Raw genomic sequence first — 5,824 nt, forward strand, 5'->3', positions numbered from 1 at the left:
CAATAAACTCAGATTCTGTTTTCTTTTCTAAATTGAGGGGAAGTGAAATAATAAGAAAAAGTAAATGTTTTCTTTTTAGCCAAATGGAACAAAATTCCGAGTTAAACAGATGTGCCATTTCTGAATTCTGACGGTTCACACAGAAGCCCTGTGATTCAGCTGTTTTGTATCTTATTTTTGCTTTCCCTTTCCGAAAAAGTGCACATTTGGAACCCTGAAAAATGGCGTGTACTGCTCTGAACCCATTGAAAGGGTGCCCATACAAGGCGTCACAGATTCCTCCTTTGTGACTGCTAAATATTTATCAGCAAGGCAAATTCCTCCTGGCTTACAGCAAGTACAGTTTGCAGTGACCTGCCTCTGTACTTTCAAAAATAAGTAGCAGACTCCTTCAAAATGTTCAGCATTGCGTTCAGCTGGAAGCGTGTTTTCCTCCCAAGCTGTGAGATAGCTAGATTAATATGTAGCAACACTGCAAATTTCTTAGTGAAGAAGTAGCAGCATATGGGAGCATTCAAGATCCAGAAAGACGGATGTAATTGGACATTTCCATGTGAATTCAATCCTATGTGTTTGTCTTGCTGTGTTTACAGTGAACTGTCCTCAGCCCATACCAGGATCACGTTACTGGCCTCAGGACTGCAAGATGCACCTGCATGCACACACTGAGCCGGGCAGGTAGCTCTTTTAGGTGTGATAAATTGTCTTTGAGCAATTGAATTTATCTCTACTGACTACAGAGGGAGCCGAGGCCAGATTCCTGACTTTCAGAGGGTTAGAGTTAGGTGAAATGAATCTTTGCTCAAGCATTCAACCACAGCTCCTTGGCTTGTGCCGTTAGCTTCCTGAATTCCCAGATGATCTCCCCGCACCGTTTAGCCAGGCCTGGAACTGCTTATTTTCTCAGAACCGATGGGATGAGACGCAGCGAGTTCAGCAAAGCCGTCGGCATTTCAGAATTATACACGGACACATGTATGCACTGCCTTGTTTTTCAACCGACACCGTGAATATACCTCATACTTAAAGCACCCTGCTCTAGTCATGACCATTAAGAAAAATCCGATTTGAATGTTTCATGACAAACATCCTCGCGGCGATCCGTACGGACGGGCCACGGGGAGGCCAGGCAGTGCCGGGGCGAGGAGGGCGGCTGCAGACCCTGGGTGGCTGCAGGCCCTGGGCAACATGGCCGCGGGCTGCGGCCCTGCCCGGCCTGTGGCAGGCCTGGGGCTGGGGACCTGGCCGTGGAATGGGGGCAGGCAGTTAATGGCGGCAGCGGGGGGACACAGGTATGCTTCGTGCTAGTACGGCTCATTCCGGAGGCTCCTCTGATCCCGCACTGTTTTTCTGTTTTGAACCGGTCCTTTGATTAAAAACGCCTTGCTTCCAGCTCGCGTTGCCTTTTAAATGGCTCTGCAAAGCCCTCTCGCGGTTCCCAGCTCACATCAGAAGCGGGAGCTGGAAGTGTTTCACTGCAGAATAAACATATGGGCTGTAAATCCTGTGATTCAGAAGATTCGCCTGCAATATTCCTCTCTGCTGTTGCCATAGGTAACCGGGCTCTGCAAAACACCATTTACCCTGGAATGCAGGGAGACATGGAGCTCAGCAAGGGCACTCCGGTTAACCCTTTCCTAGCAAAAAAACCCATCTGCTGATTCCAAACCACACTGTTCCTTGCTCTCAGGCATGTATATTTGCACACAAATAAACCCACAACCGTATAAATTAAGGCAGACTTCCTAAAGGTTCTCATAAGCCCCAGGCACATGCACACCCACCCCGTGAGAGCAGCGGCTTTCCTTTCATACCCCCAAAGCTGGGGAGACAGCAAACACATCAGGGTGCTGTTTTAGCGGCTGGTGACTCAGTGTGGCTGTGGGCTCCCTGCCCTCTGCCCTGAGCTCCAGGGAATGGGTTAAACTCCTCTGCTGGAAGCGGATAAAGGAAGGAACAGAATCCGGCTGGCCTGCTCTGGACTCCAAAACTAAGGTTTGTGGAGCAGTATTTGTCAAATTACTTCTTGTTAATAAGACAGGAGCTTACAGAGGAAGACTTTTGATTTCCCAGTCACCACAGAGCTTTTTTTTATTTTGTAGCTGACAGGGGATGCTTAAAGTTTACACAGATTTACCACATAATGGAGACCTATCAAGTCATACACTGAATGTAAGACTAACACTGCTGTTTCCTGTCCCACTGTTTTGCAGCCAAGGCACTCTTAACATCTCCTAATGGCCTGTCTTCTGCTCCATCACCTGAGGCGCTGGGTGCAGACCATCAGTAGTTACCTTCATGGGCTGCACCCCAGCCCATGTGTGGGTGTGGAGGGTGGCCATGGAGCTGTGCTTCAGGCAGAGGACGTGCAGGCTGGCGGGGCCTCGTGTTCAAAGCAGCCTTTCTCAGGCAGAGCCCTGGTCCCAGCTTGAGTCCCTCCTATGTTATGGACCCAGTCACCCTCAGAGAAGGTGTCTGGACATACATCTGTTATTTAATCGAACCACAGCCATGCTCAATGCACATATATCACCTATGTGGAAATACCTGTACAAGCATCTGACATGTACAACTGTGTCACCAAACTGGGTGTTATACAACACTCTGGATTCATTCATTAGATACAGTCATATAAATGCCACTCTCCAACAAATTAAACAGAGGGGAACAGAGTTCAAGATGAGCTAAATTTGCATTTGCTGCAGCTTAGGAAAATAGCAGGAATTGGCTCCCAATTTACTTTTGTGTTCCTCTGATTCTGACCCACTTGTGGGCTGATGTGGACCCCAGCAGAACTGAAGGAGCCAAAGCGATGTACCGCACCTGAACAGCATTTGTTGCTGCTGTCCCAGCAGCAGCACGGGCTCTGCCTTTGCCCTTCTTCCCACATGGAGCAGAGGGAGATGCATGTGTGAGGAATATACTCACAGCCCTGAGTTCGGGTGGTGGCTAATTTATACTGCAGAGGAGCTGCAAGTGAGACTGAGGATCTGTCTCTTCTCCCATGTTCAGGATTTCTTAAGAAGGGAAATCTTTCTTATAATTCTTATATTTCTTCTTTCTTCTTTCGGATTTCTTATAAAAATCCTAAAGATGTATTTCAAACCACTGTTGTCTTTCTCTTCATACTCCCCTCTACAGTTCAATGCACGCACACATACACACCGCCAAATTACCAATTCTTTTATAACATAGTATTGCCTTAGGGTCATCTATAGATAGAGAAAATGCCGAGTTCCTGCCCCAAAGGGTTAACCACTGTGTTAGTTACTTTTACATCAAAGGTAAGATGGGAATGCAGAAAAGTCAGGAAATGTGGATAAGGCTGAAATTACGTTCATAAAAGATCTTGCAGTGGTTGGGAATCGCAGCCCATGCATGGACAAGCCTGTATTGAGACTGCTGTAATCCCTTAGTGAAACGGGGGAGTGAAGGAGAGGTCAGTGCTCTTTGTGGGATTCTCTGGCATTACTGGGGCAAGGCGAGTTAGTCCCTCTCTGTTATTTGAACAGTGAACAAGTATTTTTTTAGGATCTTTTATAAGATGCCAGAGTAAAAAGGAATAGGCAAGAGAAAACGATCCCAGACCTTTAGGGGATTGCTGACTGTGGAAAAGTGCAAATACAGATTCAAATTGTTTTCCTGCAAAATCCTTTTTTTTTTTTTTCTTTTCGTGGCTTGTTTCCATGCCACCACAGAGAAGAATGGCAAAGGCAAGGGCTGATGTACACGCAAAAGAGGCTTTTAAAGATTCCCAAGACTTATTCAGTGGGTGCTGCCCGTTCAAATCCTCCCAGGTGCTGTTACGCTGGACTGGCATGTGCAGATAAACCGTCACGGAGCCCGAAAGCCACGGAGCAATGCGCAGAAACACAGCGACATTTATACCTGCTCTGACCTTTCTGGATTTGTAGTGGATGGCAGATGAAGGCTGACTTGTGCTCTGCCCCCTGCTCCCCTGTCACGGCCCGAGCCGTGGAGCCCTAACTGCAGGTGCTGCGTGATGGGGCAGCCGAGCAGGGCAGCACCCAGAGGTGGGAGCGCTGGGAAGGCAGAGCTTGGAGCCTTCCTTTTCTCAAGGCTACACATCTGCCTTGAGACAAGGGTATTTAAATGTCAGGTTTTAGACAGTTCCTACATTTACTTAGGTTTGAATGTTTATAGCAGGAGGTCTGTGTCCTTGCGCACTCCTATCTGCGTATTTGCATGATAAATGCCAAGGCTTTCTTCTGGGGCTTGTGTTTTTCCACAGCTGAGGTGACACACTCCCACCACGGTTAACCTTCTCCCGCCAGAGCTGATACAATTTTATTTCTTTTGGAAAGGAAATATCAGAGCCTGAGCAGGCCCAAAGCGATTTTCTTTGAAGGCTGCGTTGGCTGGGGCTGCGGGAAGAGCGACAAAGGGGACATTGTGGAGACGGGCTCGCCCGGAGCGGAGGCAGGAAGGGGTTACTGCTCGCAGCTTTCCGCCCCAGCTCCGGGCCAGACCCGGGAGAGACGGAGCTGTGATGTCAGCCTCAGCGCTGCCTCCATCCCCAGCATTCCCATCTGCCACAACAAGGGCATTCGTGCTCCGATTTCCTGACCCCTCCGGATTAAAACATGTGGAGTTAAATATACATCCAGCGCGATGCTCACACGCTCGCCCTGCACCAGAAATAGACTTATGGGAACCCGTCTGCAGCTTTTGCCACCCGACACGCGGGATCTGTGTCAGCGTTGTCACTGAGAGAAACACATGTTGGGAGAACGCACGGGCGTGTACGCAGAGCCAAAATCCAGCTCGCCTTTGTGCACCGCCGACCGTACGTGATCAGCAGAGAGGCTGGGGGAAGGGGAGCTGGAACAGAGAATGCACATTAGGCGGAGGGAGTGATTTCAGCCTTTTAACTACACAAAACTTGCTGAGTTTTCAGCGCCGTGTGAGAAGTTCCCACAGCAGGGCCGGGGCCGGTGTCGGCGCTGGGAGGATGGGCTGGTAGCGGGAGCACCCGTCGGAGGAGGATTTTGCTGCTGCCTTTATTCACGGTGCTGGCGGCGGGGCCGCAGCACGCACATGTGTGTCGTGGTGGGGTTTTTTCACCCCCGTGTGTGCTGCCTGTGACTATCCGCCCACATGGATCTGTGTCTCCATATTTATCTGTCATCCCGTGGCCGCATTGCTCAGTCTTTTTCCCTTTTAAGTGCATGGGTTGCATTTCTTTCTGTGCCCAGATGGATTTTCTTTTACTATACACTGAGGGGAAAGGAAACGTGAGGATAGCAGACATTTCAATTATGTCTTGCTCGAAAAGGGGCTTCACAATTTGGAGATATGAACAAAGGAGAAGAAAATGAGAATACTTCTTGTTCTTCCTCTTTTGTCTGCAGTCTTCCCGTCTTCTCTCCCAGTCTTTTCTTTTCCCTACCTCTTCCCCCATCAGACTGTAAATTGTTGCTCAAATAAAAATGTTTCAAACGTGATCTATTCTGCCCGTACATGGATTCAGGCTCCTTTTCACAGACTGTTTCCTGCACACTCTTCTCATTCCTTTCTTCCCTTCTCTTAGCTCACAGTGGACCTCGACATTGCAGATGTTGAGCTGTGGGCTGTTTGGTTTTGTGTCTCCCCCCTTCATTGGGCCCCTGCCTATAGTGCTCAAAATCTTAGAGAGCAAAACACAGGGAAGCAGAACAAAAAGAAGCCCCCCAAAATCTGTAGTTTCCCAGTGGCTAACAAGGGTCTTGGAGGAAGGTTTAGCCAGGAAAATCCTAATTGGGCGCCTGGAGAGGTGAGCCCAAATGGTTAATGTAGGATAAAAACTGCAAACCTCTTAATTCTC

The 5,824-nt window shown here is 48.7% G+C and overlaps 1 long non-coding RNA gene across 2 annotated transcripts; it reads left to right on the plus strand.

The window, feature by feature from the left end:
• The first annotated feature begins 1,574 nt into the window (after positions 1 to 1,574).
• On the plus strand, positions 1,575 to 5,465 carry LOC121071251. 2 transcript variants are annotated; one of them, XR_005820481.1, is made up of 2 exons: positions 1,575 to 1,995; positions 2,214 to 5,465. It is a non-coding gene; the product is annotated as an uncharacterized LOC121071251 (long non-coding RNA). The 2 variants fall into 2 exon arrangements; XR_005820480.1 differs by having other exon boundaries at positions 3,699 to 5,465.
• The last annotated feature ends 359 nt before the right edge of the window (positions 5,466 to 5,824 follow it).

This window comes from Cygnus olor, chromosome 5, assembly GCF_009769625.2.
Source record: "Cygnus olor isolate bCygOlo1 chromosome 5, bCygOlo1.pri.v2, whole genome shotgun sequence".
NCBI classification, from domain to species: Eukaryota; Metazoa; Chordata; class Aves; order Anseriformes; family Anatidae; genus Cygnus; species Cygnus olor.